Below are 15,815 nucleotides of genomic sequence, written 5' to 3'. Positions count from 1 at the left end.
AAATGCAGTTAGCTATATATCAAAATTTTTCTATGAAAATAAAAGAAAATATGTTCTATAATTCTCAGCACCGTCTCTGTGGTCTAGTGGTCTGGGTTCCTGGCTACAGATCCAGAGGTTCGGGTTCGATTCCTGGTGCTATCACATTTTCTGAAAAGTAGTGGGTTTGGAACAGGGTCCACTCAGCCTCATGATGATAATTGAGCTATTTCAAGGAAATAGCGGCTCTGGTCTAGAAAACCGAGATTAACGGCCGTGGGGATTCGTTGCGCTGACCACGCAACACCCTCTGTCCGCTGAAGTGGGCACTAACTTCGCCGACAAGCGCGGTCGCTCGGTCGGTATAGTTCGCTTGCGGACTAGAGGCCACGAAGTTTTTCCATACAGCTCCTCAGAATACTAATTTGTAACAAATAGGCTAGCATAAGCTGTTGACGTACAAAAGAAAATCAGAACTAATCAGTCAGTAGTCCATCGTTATACTATTATATTTACTTTTCTGTGGTGATTGTAATAGTGTTTTCAAACGCCACCCAGCCTGTGATAAGCGGAACAAAACATATTTTGCTTGGGAAAGAATTCCTCATGAGGTGAAGGAGCCTGGATCCAGGTTAAGTTCTTTCGAAACCATAGAGCTCCTCAGTTTAAATTATGGATGCACCTAAAGTTTTCGTTTCGTGATATTATATTTAAGCATCTTGCTGTATTAATATAATATTTATTTCACATATATTTCCGCCTTAATTACAACTTATTATGTAGTCACCCTTCTTCCACATTACATGCTTCGGCTATACAGGCCATCATCAGGTCTCATTTACCTTGCTAAAATTGTTGCACTGTATGTCAAAATTTCCAATCGCCTGTGAACGCGATATTTCCTGACTAAAATAAATTGATCTTAATTAAAACAAATTAATTAACATCCCATACCGACTAAGCTACCCAGCTCCATTCTTAGAACAAACTCCGTGGTCTGTAGTCCGCAAGCGAACTATACCGACCGAGCGACCGCCGCTTGTCGGCGAAATTAAAGCCAACTTTAGCGGATAGAGGGTGTCGCGGCCGTTAATTTCGGTTTTCTAGACCGAAACCGCTATTTCCTTGAAATAGCTCCTCAATTATCATCACGAGGCTGAGTGGACCCCGTTCAAGACCACAATTTCTCAGAAATCGAACCCGGGACCTCTGGATCTGTGGCCAGGAACGCTGACCACTAGACCACAGAGACGGTCAGCGCTGTTAGAATAATAAAATGAAACACGGTTATGAAAACGGTTACAAACAGACACAGATACAAAAGAACTCAGGACCCTGCATGTACAGAGTGAGGAAGACAAGACACAGGCAGCAGTGAAGTTACAGAGGTGATGAACCTCCAATAATCTAAACGTTACATTTGCTCTAATCAGTTTTACTGCAACAGATCGCTAGTTCGTCGTTCCTTCAATTTAACCAGAGCCACGCTGTTAACAGCATAATCAGCAGGAACACGTAAACGGCTCCTCCAGACGATAAGCGAAGTACTGGAGGCTATCCTCGTACTAGGAAACCGCATTCGTACCGTCTTTCGAAATCATAACCTTCTGCGTGCATCTAAACAGTCTCTTTCCCGTTGCCCCCACTTGGGAGCATAAGGCGCACAGGGCATCCGTGAAACGCTTTGTTTCACTTCAATTTCCAAATCCTAATACAATCGGTAGGATTCGTAGGAAGGGGGATCAGCCCGTCGCAAGGCCGCTACCTACACAGGGCAACACAAACAAATTAAACGCAGACAGACATCCATGCTTTAACTGGGATTCGAACCAAAGAACCCAGTGTTCAAGAGAGCGAAGATTGTTCATGTCTTAGACCACGCGGTCGGCCACTGTGATTCTGAAGATTGAACCAGCGGTAGCTTGGTAACGTAATGTCCTTCAGTTTTCCTCTCCAGTCGCGATAATGCTTGCATATTACTTATCACAACAACAGATCAAATTATCCCTGTGCTTAACTGCTTAATTACTTCAGCACTGGGCCAGGAAGATTTATGGGGAACTGGAGGTATAGTTCCACGCATCCTTAACCTCGGCACTAGTTGGAGGTGAGTGTTCAGCTTGACTTTCCGGTCGTTTTATTCTTTGGGAAAGAGCTTCCGGTTCCCATTGGATAGGCCGTTGGGTGAACACCAGAACCGGTATATACAATGTGAAGAGGAAAGAAAACTAGCCCGTACCGGGATTCGAACACAGACACAGTGATAGACTCAATCTACAATTAATTTACTGCATATGCACCAGTTGAATAATTACTGGAATCTTTAGCGGCACCCTTATAACCAGCTGTGGCTGTTTTGAACCTTTAGCGCGACTAGCGGAAACAGGTATTAGTCAACCCGTTTTACAAATAGATTTAACACAAAATAATCTGATTTGCGGAAAGTCCGTATACAGACACCTGTGCCATCCAATTCACATGTGTTCGCGGCTCCAAAACTTCCAGTAATCATCATATTCTTCTATATTTATTAAGTTTGGTCACTCTTGCTGCATCCCATCCACTCTGGCAATGGGGGTGCGCGATCCTCAGTTGCTGACGTCGCAATCAGAAAGTTACGTCCGGCAGAATGTTCAGACGTACTTTCAGAGAACTTTCCTTCCGTTAGGTTGCCTATACAAGCTATGACGTAGTCTGGTTCGTATAGCAGATGGACTCTATATGCCATCGAATGTACTGGAAAGTGAATCATGAGTTCCACGTAATGATTTACGAAATGAATTTTTCGTAAATGAAAAGGACTGTGGTCTATTCTGAGGTATGATCCTGACATTCGAATGAGGAGACTGGAATAATTCTCAGTGAGCAAAGTCGGTGGACCGCCTCTGTGGTCTAGTGGTCAGAGTTCCTGACTACAGATCCAGAGGTCCCGGGTTTGATTCTCGGCGCGACCAGATTTTCTGTGAAGTAGTGGGTCTGGAACGGCGTCCACTCAGCCTCGTGAGGATAAGTGAGGAGCTATTTCAAGAGAATAGGGGCTCCGGTCTAGAAAACCGAGATTAACGGCCGTGGGAATCCGTGATACTCTCTCTCCGCAAAAGTTGGCATTAACTTCGCCGAAAAGTTAGTTCGCTTGGTCGGTATGGTTCGCTTACAGACTACAGGCCACGGAGTTTGTTGCGCCGACCACGTGACCCCCTCTATCTGCAAAAGTTGGCACTAACTTCGCCAAAAAGCGACGGTCTCTCGGTCAGTATAGTTCGCTTGCGGAGTACAGGCGACGGAATTTTTTTGTTTTAGGAAAGTTGGTATCCATGCCGGGACTGGAGTCTAGCAGGCTCTACCTCCCGAGTATTATCACTACACTAACCTGCTCAGCTGTTCCTTTATGCAACGAAGACTCAAGCGAGAAGATGGCTATGAGCGTTGAATAGAAATGGATTTAGAAGAAACAAAGTGTGTTCTGCTACAGAGCAGAGTCTGCTAAGACTGAGAGTGAACGAAGATTCTCAATTGTAACAGGAGCTTGGACAAAATTATGTAATTAGGAACTTCACATCCTGTAATGTCCATAAAATAGTATTCGGCTGATGAAATTCAGGAGGTTGGTGTGGGTGGGACACGTAATATTTCTGAGAGAAATGAAAAATACATTAAAAATTTTAATCGGAAATTCGGAAGAAAAGAGCGATTTGTAAGACCTATAAGTAGATGGGTGGATGAGGTAAAAACATATTTCAGAAAAACAGAGCAATATACTGGAAACTTAGTTCATCTGGCTCAAGGGAGGTGTCATTAGTGGACTCTTTTGAACACATTAATTCATTTTCGAGTTGTATAAAATACGGAGAATTTCAGGATCAACTGAACGACTATCAGCTCCCCAAGAATGACTCCATTCCGTGGATGTTATATATACCAAGCACCACAACAGACGACGCAGTGCGTCTTCTGGCAGGGTCTCCGCACACTGGAGCGAGGAAGACGTCGTTACGACGCCATAAGGAACCGGTGAGGACTTCAGTCAGATTACGTAGAGCGCTGTAATGTCGTTATCTCACACAAACGTAATTAGAGTCCCCTTGGTGCCGATTCAAAACCATTTGCAGCCAACGAGTGAGCAGACTGAATATAGTGCTTCCCCTGAATGCAACACTTCCGAAACAACTTGCAAATCGTCATACGGTAATGACTCACTGTATATCTTCTTCATAACAGTCCAGGTGTTGTTTCTACCGGTAAAGCAGTTTTCTGAAATTCATATATTGAATTGAAGACTACTATCTTCTGAGATATAACGCCATGTAATCCTTGAAAGTGAACCGACGTTTCGGAGGAATATATTGCATACACCTTCAGGGTCGAAGAATAAGTCGAGCAAGAAATAATTTGAAAACATGTGGCAAGCAGAACTCTTCTTGCTACCTAATCTTCAACCCTGAAGATAGTAGTAATATGTTCCTCCGAAACGTCAGTTTACTTTCAACAGACTATATGGCGTTATATCGAAGAATATAGAACTCTTCATAACAACCGCTTTGAGAACTTCAAACCCTAAAGATATGTTGAATTGTTCGCATGAAGCGCACAATAAAAATTTCCAAATTGCAAAACTACGGAATTTTCATAACAGTACAAAGCTCTGCACTGTTTAGCGCAGAATGTTTTGCAATGAAGGCCTCTTGTTGAATTATACTTTTCATAAGATATTTAAACACTTGAAATTTCACTAAATGAGTTAAAATCTTAAATTAACGAAATTCGAACACTGTGTTCGATATACCCTGATTTCAAAATCCGGTACAACAGGGTCAGTATTATTACCTATTCTCATATTTAGGCTGAATTTATACTTAGCTTGGAGCCGGGATGGCGTAGTCGGTGTGGCGACTGGCTAAGGACTGGACGGCAGAGGGGTCGGAGTTCGAGTCCCTATAGGATCAAGAATTTTCTCTTCTCTAAGGTACCCAGACCGGCTTTGGGGCCCACCCAGCCTCCTATACAATGGGTACCGGAGGTAAAGCGGCCGGTGCGTGAAGCTGACCACTCACCTCCAGCTAGTACCGAGGTCAAGAAAATATGGATCTATACATCCACTCCCCCATACGCCTTCATGGCGTACTGCTTAATTGGTTAAGCACAGGAACAACATTATCTTCATTATACTTCGCTTGGCTGAAGCGATAAAGTTCTTGGCTTGTATGTTCTTCATGGTTATCCTCGGTCCCTCCAGGAAAGTGCCGGGTGCGACGTTAAATGAACGCCATGAACGCTTCCGTTCACATTTTTTCCAATTTATCATCATACTGTTGTTCAAGCTACATAACATCATATACTTATAGCGTCGTTAAATAAACTACGAACTTTATATCCTCAGCACCATCTGTGAGTCGATTGTCTAGAAAATGTGGGAGCCTCGACGTCTCACAAATCTAAGGACCTCGAAGGCCTGTTACAGGGATAGCTTTACCGTTTTACCTATACCTATAAGTTCAGATCACCGTCTTCTCATAAAATGACACCTCTGAAAGGTTAGTTGATCTGAAGGTCCCAAGCTCATATTCAAATGTTCTTACTGTTGAGGGAGTATCTTCAAATTAGTTATGAACATTTCTGAAATCCTATTTGCCAGTCATGACCAATTCTTCAGTTGAAATAATGTCGATAAATTAATCAATTAAGTTTTTCCTTGCTGTAAATGAGATTATTGATCAGAATTCTAGCTAAATATCAGCATAAAAGAGAACACTACGTGACATCTCCTTGTTAATTGAATTTGTGGTGTTTCCTCAGTGGATATTATCTAAGTTGCTATAGATATGGTATAGGGGGATACAGATAATAGATGATAGTTTATTACATTAAACTCAGCATATGATGAATTAATACGTATTTTTGTGCCTTCATTATCTGGCTGAAAGAAGCAAAGCTTTAGTTCCTTCAGCAAACAGGACTGGAGTCATAAGAATGTCCTTCAATTAGACCTGGAAATTAAAATTTATAAGTTGTGAAAATGTTTGTTTGTCTCTGTGATTTTCACTCCTTTTCAGTCTGCCATTGTCTCTGAAAAGTTGGAATGAAGAGTTAAATTTAACAGTCGAACAAACAGTGGCATTATCTAATTTGTTACACCCGAGTCCCCCCCTTAATCCTTTGCGAAGGAAGTCATAAAGGAAATGCGCAAGAACACATCTCACCCAGCCGAGAACCACCCTCTGTAATGATAATTAAATCCTTCCAATCTTGTGTTTTAAAACTTTTAGTTTATTCCTCATAAGACGAGCAAAAATTCAAGATCTGAGAAGAGTCTAGCAATTTAACCTTGCAGTTTTCTCTTTCTCAGTTACGTAAAGATCCAACTTGTATAGCAAAATGAAGCACACTTCAAGAAAAGTGACACTTCTTAGTACATTTGTGTTTTTTTTTTTCCTTGGCACTACAGCCCCAGTGGGCCTAGGCCTACCTCCATGAACTTCTCCGTTCACTTCGGTTTTTCTAGATCTTACACATTCGGTAGGACTCCTTGGGCGGGTGATCAGCTCGTCGCAAGGCCTCTACCTGTACACAAACACAGAAAAACGCGCACACACAAACTAAACATCCATGCCCTGAGTGGGATTCGAACCCACGATCCCGGTTTCCAAGCGAGCGAAAACTGTACATGCCTTAGACCGCTCGGCTACTGTGACCGGCAGTGTATAAGAATAATATATAAGAATTCAGTTCGTACCTCACAGGAAACAGATTCGAACCCACGATCCCGGTTTCCAAGCGAGCGAAAACTGTACATGCCTTCAACCGCTCGGCTACTGTGACCGACATATTTATTTATTAGCTTACTCGTATATACGCTTATCTTTATTCGATTAATACGACAAAATACAAGGCCTTATATGATTCATTTTTTAAAATATAAAATTTAGATCAGAATATTGCATACATTTTAGGGGGCACGCATTAGCTTAGTTGGTTGAGGCTCTATGCTAAAAGACAGAAAGTCGCTGGTTAGATTACTGGTTAGGTCATTGGATTTTTCAATTGAACTAATACTTCCAGCCGCACTAAGGCCCTTGTTTCGACTCAGTCTCTAACGGAAATGAGAGGAATCTTCCTGGGGGTTAAGGGCGGCCGGCGAGTAAGGCTGACAAGCTCACCGCCATCTGTAGGTCGATTATGTAGAAAATTTGGAAGTCTCGACGCCTCACAGCCTTATGGACCACCTCATCCTGTTACAGGGATAGCTTTACCTTTACACACTTTTATATGAATGTGTAGTTTGTTTCCAGGATTCATCCCCATTTTATGTTGAAGCTGTTGAGGCTCTGCCATCCACATTGTTCTGATATTTACAGTCTTCAGGATTGAAGCTATTCTAACTTATTGGCGCACAATTCATTCACCATCTTAAGGTTTAAGCTGTACTAAATTTTCCGAACACACTGCAGTTGCCATCCTAACGGTGCAACTAAACCATGAAAGCAGAAGATGTCTTTTAAACACAAGCCGCTTATATCTACAGACAAGAAAGATTCAATGTTTCTTGTTCGCATGTTTCAGTTGTCATTTTCTACAAGTCTAAAACGCAATATCAGGATTAGCAAAGGGAGGCCTTTCCATTACGTCCCTACAGTTTCAGCCTAATTGAAAAAGCCCCCAAAATAATTTCTCTACTTTAAATATTTTCAAATTATCCTAATAGTTTACTGTCAATTTTCCAAGGTTTTAATGCCTTATCGAGACAGAGCATGCGGGATGTCAGGTTCACGGAGAGGCGGATGTGAAGAGGACTTTTTCGATGCAAAGCCATGTAGTCCGAAAAAAATCATATTCGTTCCTCCGAAACGTCATTATGCAAGTACAGTGTTAGTGTCCAGAAGATAATACTCTTCGAATCACAATATGTTCACATTAACCTGTTAATTTACCGATTAATGGAAAATTGTCAATCAAATAACATGTTAATCCGTTGGCAGTCCTAATTCATTTATTTCAAATTGAGTTGTGGTTTAAATACACATTCCAGCACTGTTGTTTAATGAAATATTTGATGTTCCTTTTCTTTTTCTAAACACTATGAAAATAAAATAAACTTTGCGGTAATGGCCCTGCTCATCAGAAATACGTTGCAATTATTTTATTCACATGCTCATGAGTGCAAGAGAGAAGTTACGGGTCCGGAGTGCCTTTACTCATAACGCAGAAGTCCATACAAAACACGAAATTTCGATGAAGTTTCACAAGGAAGTTAAAAGGCCACGAAGAATTTAAAGGAAACCAGAAAAATATGCGCAACTGGTTGCTACAACAATTTATATTCTGCCTTTATATCTCGACAAGATAACAAAACCAGTGGAACGACATCCTTATTGCTCAAAACCTATGTTATTGAGGCTAGTGTAAAAAACCGAATTTCTTCATTTTTTTAGCATAACCACCACAACGTGGTGAAATACATGTATAAATAAAATTGTTCGTATGTCGGTATAGCGACAGGCTACGGGCTGGACGAACGAGAGGTCGGAGTTCGAGTCCCGGTAGGGTCAAGAATTTTTTCTTCTCCACGTCGTCCACAATGGCTCTGGGGCCCACCCAATGGGTACCGGAAGGGGGCATATTTCACAGGGGTAAAGCTGCAGGGGCTTGAAACTGATCACTCATCTACAGTTAGTGCCGAGGTCAAGAAAATGTGGATCTATACATCCACTAGCCCATATGCCTTCATGGCGTAGTGCTTAATTAGAAAAGCGTGGGGACAGCTTTACCTCTAAATCTACTTTTTTATTGCTAGTGGGGTGAGACTAAGTCCCCTGTACTGCGGCCACTTCTGGCCTATTGTACCAGCCCCAGATGATAGGTAGATAGAGAGTTTTGGGAATTTAAAATGGCAACAGCTGAATTCTCATCGTGTACTGTTGGCAACAATGGCAATGTTGCTCGACACTGCTGCCATTCTATACATATCTTGTTCCCCCCCCCTTTGCACTACAGCCCCAGTGGGCCTAGGCCTACCTCCATGAACTTCTCCTTTCACTTCGGTTTTTCTAGATCTTACACATTCGGTAGGAGTCCTTGGGCGGGTGATCAGCTCGTCGCAAGGCCTCTATCTGTACACAAACACAGAAAAACGCACACAAACATCCATGCCCTGGGTGGGATTCGAACCCACGATCTCGGCTTCCGAGCGAGCGAAGACAGTACATGCCTTAGACCGCTCGGCTACCGTGACCGGTGCATATCTTGTTTAGTTCACTTATTTTGACTTATTTAAAGACAATTTCAATCGCTAAGATTATTATCTACAGGCTCTAATGATAGGAAGATTAGTTAATAATAAGTTGAAAAGAGAAAACAGTAATCGCGGCCTAATTTCAGGAAATATGCTTGGAAGGACTGAGAAAAACAACGTAATACCTTAGGAGCTCCAAGCGGAGAAGCCGAGTGCTCATCATACAGAAAAGACTTCCGGTAATATTCCACAAAATCCGTCAAATTCTCCTTTTAATGTGAGCCGGAATGTCTCGTTTGTACTCACACGAGGAGGGTTACATACGACAGGCGGTTTCTTCTCACCTGTCTCACTAAGCACGCGCGGATGTGAACCTGAGCACGCTTTCATGGACGTACTATTTTCTTTTTGCAACTTACACGGAAAAGCTAAGAAGCGGCAGTAAAATGTAATTGATGTCCTGGAGACGTCCCTGCAGGAATTAATTACCGCGAGGAAGAACAATTTATTTGCATTTCTCTAAGGTTCACGAGTGCAACTGAGAAATTAAGACCTTCTTCGGACCTGGGGTTACTTTATCATGTCAGCCGCCCTTACCCCGACCTACCTTGAGGAGCTCAATCCCTCAGCAACATGCACGAAGCATACAGGAACGTCAGCCCTCGTACAACTGTGACTAGCCTCGCAAGAACTGAGTTCAGGAATTTATTTACTGCTCTGGATTTTCACGATTTCTTTAAGGCCAATCAGATTGAATATGCCAGCATCTTTTCACGTTTACGTGCTGTCACGTGTAGTGTATGCGCGCGTGTCTTATAAGAGAGTTGATTGGGTGATTGGATTTATTGACACATCATACATTCATTTCGGGAGTACAGGCAATTACATTGCTATCGCTGATCTTCACTGTTACACACGCAGTAGGATTCAGTCTTCACGAGTCGTATCCTGGCAACGGATTTTATCACACTCACTGTAACTTCAAATCACACATGAAGTCTTTATAAACACTTTGCACAGACCACGTAGAAACACGGCCTCTGTTGTTAAGGAGACGTCTTAATATTGCGCGCGTTTGCTTCCGCGGGAATGTGTTTACCGAGTCGTTGCCTGGAAACAGGTGTGGACGTCAGAGTATTATTTTTCCCCCCTTGGCACTGCAGCCCCAGTGGGCCTAGACCTACCTCCATGAACGTCAGAGTAGTTTGCCTGTCTTAAATATGTAGGGTCTTGAGACAGGCCTAATTACCAACGTCTTACTTCATTCGTCCCTAACTACGGGTTTAATTTAATGGTTAATATTCCTGAAGAGCACGACATTTTGGGATCTGACGCCATATAGTCCGATAGAAGTTTAGCGGCGTTTGGGAGGGACGTACTGTCTGCAAATTCAGGGCCAAATAAGAGCCGAGAAAGAAAACAAGCAATGAGCTTATTCTGGGTGTGTATGAGTATGATTCCGATCCGAGACCAGTAACGTCAAGAACACGGCGTGATAAGCACGATAGAAACTGATAAAAACAGAACTCAAAGCATTTCTGATTGTAACGAATGCATTCATATGTACTGGAACGTCCGTAGACAGTGACCATGAGGGGAGCACCCTTAACAGACACTCAGTTAACAATAAAAAAAAAAGGAACTCCGTGGTTTCAGTTCGCTAGCTAACTATACCGACCAAGCGACCGCCGCTTGTCGGCGAAGTTAGTGCCAACTTTAGAAGATAGAAGGTGTCGCGTGGTCAGCGCAACGGGTCCGTTAACGGTCGCTACTTTCGGTTTTCTAGACCGGAGCCGCTATTTCCTTGAAGCGGGTCTTCAATTATGCTCACGAGGCTGAGTGAACCCCGTTCCATACTCACTGCTTCTCAGAAAATCTGGTACTGCTAACCAAAGTTGGAGTATATTCCTTGAGAAGCTAACAGTCACTCGTTTTGTCAATAAATTCCACATTTTCTGCGCAATAGAATTTGGGAATTCACCAGAACACAACCGCGTGGAAGTAGGTCGCTTCTATCCTGCACTTGTATGTGACTATTTTGTCCTCTTTATCCATCAAATAATTCCATCGTACATGGATTTGTGTGGGTGTGTGTACCATAGCACTAACTACATAAACACACATTGGCTCGTACGGGCTTTATATTTCCCCCGTTTTTTCCCTCTCTTTGTACAAGCAAACGTATGTAACAGCGCCGCATGGGCAAGTCCCATAGAGAATTACGGTACACACACATTCGTACACGCACACAGACAAAAAAAAACAACTTCGATTTTCATTCATAATTTGATTTGCAATAATTCCAACATGCTGGCAGACAGGGTGTGTACGTCAGTGTACAGGGCAAATCCCTGGGGACAGGGTAGAGAGTGAGACAGAGCAAGAAAGAGAGGGTAACTCATTAGTTCTTCAAACATTGCCTTCTCTCTGGTCCTACCCTAAAACAAGGAGGTTAAAATGGGGCGGACACGCATTACACAGTCAAGGATGGTCTTGCAGGAATATCGAGGGGACAAAATGTTCTTCGTGCTCCTGGGTCTCGGGAGGATATAAAGGTTCGGCCACACAGAGCGCTACGTACGCGACGCACGCTACGTACGCTATGTTCGCTATACGAACAGGAAAATATCTCCCTTTATTGGATCGAACTCGGGCCGCCGCCGTGAGAAGTTGTCAAGTAACAACCTGAGATATTGCACGGCCCTTTGCAACTGTTTACTCAAAATATACACAACTTTCATCCATATCTGCGGCAGTCTTACCTAATCCTCAATCTGAGAACGTGTCACAAGGCGATTGGGCACCACATAACATGGTCAGTGCCCCTAAACCTGTAGTTTAAGGTTTAATTAAATATAGGTCTAAACCATTGCGTCTCGAGATGAAGACGGTGCGGACAACTGAGTTCACTCTGAAAGAGCTCCTGGACGTTGTCAGTATCTTCCAGCCATTGGATATTTTGCCTGTACGAAAATTCAGACTCAGCATTCAGAATATGCTGGCATAAATTTATTCACATATAGTGAGCAGAGGAATATCCTACACGAAATAAGAAAACGGAAGGCTAATTGGATTGGTCATATCTTACGCGGTAACTGCCTTCTAAAAGAACTTATTGAAGGAAAGATAGAGTGGCGGATAGAAGTGACCAGAAGACGAGGAAGAAGACGTAAGAAGATGCTGGATGACCTTGGGGACAGAAGAGGATATTTTCATTCGAAGGAGAAAGCGCTAGATCGCATCAAGTGGAGGAACTGTTTTGAAAGAGACTGTGGACCTGTCGTCTTGACAGATTACAGATAAATGAATAACATAAGATATACGTCAATCCTATTACTAATATGAACACAAAAAAACAACTTGGCAATGCTGAGAGGACAGCCCCGCCATTTTCTAAACTTTGTTATAATGTGACGTCATTTACGCTAATCCCGATCACAGCGGCCCCGCGGTAAAGTAGCACACTGTAATGGATCACTCAATATTGGGATCTCGCGTTAGAATTTCGCTTGCGGCATAGTTATTTTCCCACGTTTTGGGGGATATTGCACAAAAAAATGCGCTTAGTAGCTTCGCCATGTCTGTGTTCGTCTAACAACTCGAACTGCTAAACGGATTTCCACGAAATGTTGTATTAGAAGTTCTTCTAAATGTTGTCAATGTATTCCAGTTTTTACTATAGGATTCTGACGATGGTGTATAACACACAGAGATACTGGGTTTTCGGACTTTACCAATCGTCCTGGTTTCTAAGATAACTAAGAAAAATACGACGTTTCGGAAACTGGATCTCTTTCCGTCCTCAGGTGAGGGAAAACACCTATTCCGTTGGGTCCCTTAGAAAGAGCTAGCCTCCATCACTGGTCCAGAATAGGTGTTTTCCCTCACCTGAGGACGGAAACAGATCCAGTCTCCGAAACCTCGTGTTTTTCTTAGTTATCTTAAAAACCAGGACGATGGATAAAGTCCGAAAATCCAATATCTCTGTGTATTCCAGTTTTTGTTAAAATCGAATAACAATGGCGGTCCCTTTACACAAGCGTTTCTGCGTTCATTTCAACTGTAACTCGTAACGTAATTGCCAAAAATATTTCGAAACAAAATGTAGAAAAAATAAAGCAATATTGCTTGTCCAAGATACGGTTTTCGAAATAGTTGAAGAAAAGTGACGGAATGCGCCAGAAGTTCGACTCAGTCCGTGTGTTTCACAATTTGTTACGTTTTGTTTTCTGTAGGTCACTGCAATGCTTTAAACTCGCAATATAAAATGTGGGGTTTGAGGTTCTGGCAGTTGCGCCTTCTGAGATATAACGCCGTGTAGTCCGTTGAAAGTCAACCGACGTTTCGAAGGAACATGTCGCCAAGCAAGGAACTGGAGTGAAGCGGGTAGCAAAAAGAGTAGGCTTTGCTTACTAAGAGAAACCATGCCTATATCTCTACGCTAGATTTGATCAAGTTTCGAACAGAACTGTAAAACCAAGAAGAACAAGAAGAACAAGAACAAGAAAAACAAGAGCAAAGTCTGGCATTCAATTCGGTCTATTATATTACGATAATTATTATAATTAGCTGTTGGAATCATATAATTGTGCCATTTGTAACACGTGTTTATGTTCTTTCAAGTATCTTGCATAACTGTGTATACTCCATCCACTGCAGAAGCAAAGGAGCGTCATCACAAGTATTTTTTTATTGCTAGTGGGGTAGGACTAAGTCCCTTGTACTGCGGCCACTTCTGGCCTATTGTACCAGCCCCAGGTGACTGTGGAGCAATTGGTGGAATGAAGATTGGCAGGGGAAACCGAAGTACTCGGAGAAAACCTTCCCCAGCGCCACTTTGTCCACCACAAATCCCACTTGACCAAACCCGGGATCGTACCCGGCCGCCGCGGTGGGAAGCCAGCGACTAACCGCTTGAGCTATGGCACGGCCCTTCATCACAAGTTACGCAATGGGTTCGTTAGTGAGATGCACTATATCCATTGCGAAACCTGTGTGGTCGATACTGTGCCAGCAAGAGGCGGAGACCGGCACGTCTGTCATCATTAGAATGGTATTAGATTGTATTCCCAACATACTTCTGGTATTCATATGCCGGTGGGAAATTAAAAAACACTTATAAAGAATTTCTGTACCGTGAAGTTGCCTACGCAGAGCATGACGTGCCCTTGTTCCTAGAATGGATGGACTTTACACACACCAACGTCCTCCTGTCTGCAACCTTCCTTTTGCAGCTTCAATTCTTGAAGTGAAGGCCGTTGCCAATTTTGGCGTTTGCTCCAGCAACATAACTGAGCAGCACTGTTACGCTTTGACAAGCTACCAGCCACTACCTAGTCAGCCTTCTCTTCTCCGACGAGCGAATAAACGTTGGTTGGTTTGGAACGAGCCGGGTGAGGGGCTGCTGGATTTTGAGGAAGGAAAGAAAAAAAATTTGAGCACACCGCGGTACAGAAGTATGAAGGGGTGGAGAGTTGACTTTGTGGGAGCAGGAGTGTACCGCCACATCGCGCGGCCACTTCCTCTCAGCCCTCAGTTCCATTCAAACGATAATATTTCCTTTTCTATTAAGTAATTGCACACGTTTCTTCAGTTATATACATATTTTCATCAGGGGTAACACCACTCACGCGACTGTCTCGTCAATATTATAATAAAATACTGTAATATTAAAAGGGTTAATAAATTATCATATTTCATGTAGATGTAAAATGAATCACACCTTTTTCAATTTCAATGAGAGAAATATTTAAAAATGAAACAAAGGGCTTATTTGCTTCTACATATATAATAATATTTGTTGTTTCTTGACTCACTTGAATGATTTACCCAGTAATTTCTGACCACTTAGATAATAAGAACCTCGAATGGGGGTGGGGCAACTTACATGTGAAAAGTGTCGAAAATGTTGTGACAGATTTTAAGAAATTTCAGCCAAATTTATTTAGATAGCTGAGTAAAACCATGGAAACCTCAGGCTACCTAGACTATGGATCAGCTTCGTTTTCTGTCATTTATTTGTTATATTTGTTACTTTGAATTCATCATGTAACTTACATCAGAAGTATATCTCTTCCATCGTATCGTCCTTAAAGAAGAAGTCTACATTAAGTTTCCAAAATGGCATGATGAATAGTCATACAACATACAAGATACAGGACAGAGTATAAAAGGTCCTCGTTTTGGTCGCGCGGCGGATAGGCGTTATACAGTTTCGATACTGAGAGTGTGGTTATATAACCAACTTTAACAAAATGGCGGCCGTCAAATTTACGACCATTCAAATGGCTAAGCTGCCGTTGTAGCGTAAGCTATGTAATATTAGGCATAACATGTTGTGGAATGCTCTGACAGACAGAAGCCTTGAACATTTTGTCAGACAAGGAGACTGTGAGGGTGTGGACTAGATTCATCTGGCTCAGAATATGGACCAGTTGCGGGCTCTTGTAAACACGGTAATGAGCCTTCAGGCCTCCCAAAAGATGCGGGAAATCTCTTGAGTGGTTGAACAACTGTTGTCTTCTTAAGAAACACTCGTTTGCATGGAGTTAGTTTCGTTATGATCGATATAGGCCTATAAATACCTATAATATTACTTAGGTAGTCTTAC

This window comes from Cryptotermes secundus, unplaced genomic scaffold (assembly GCF_002891405.2).
Source record: "Cryptotermes secundus unplaced genomic scaffold, Csec_1.0 scaffold183, whole genome shotgun sequence".
NCBI classification, from domain to species: domain Eukaryota; kingdom Metazoa; phylum Arthropoda; class Insecta; order Blattodea; family Kalotermitidae; genus Cryptotermes; species Cryptotermes secundus.
Note: the sequence above shows the minus strand (reverse complement) of the source record.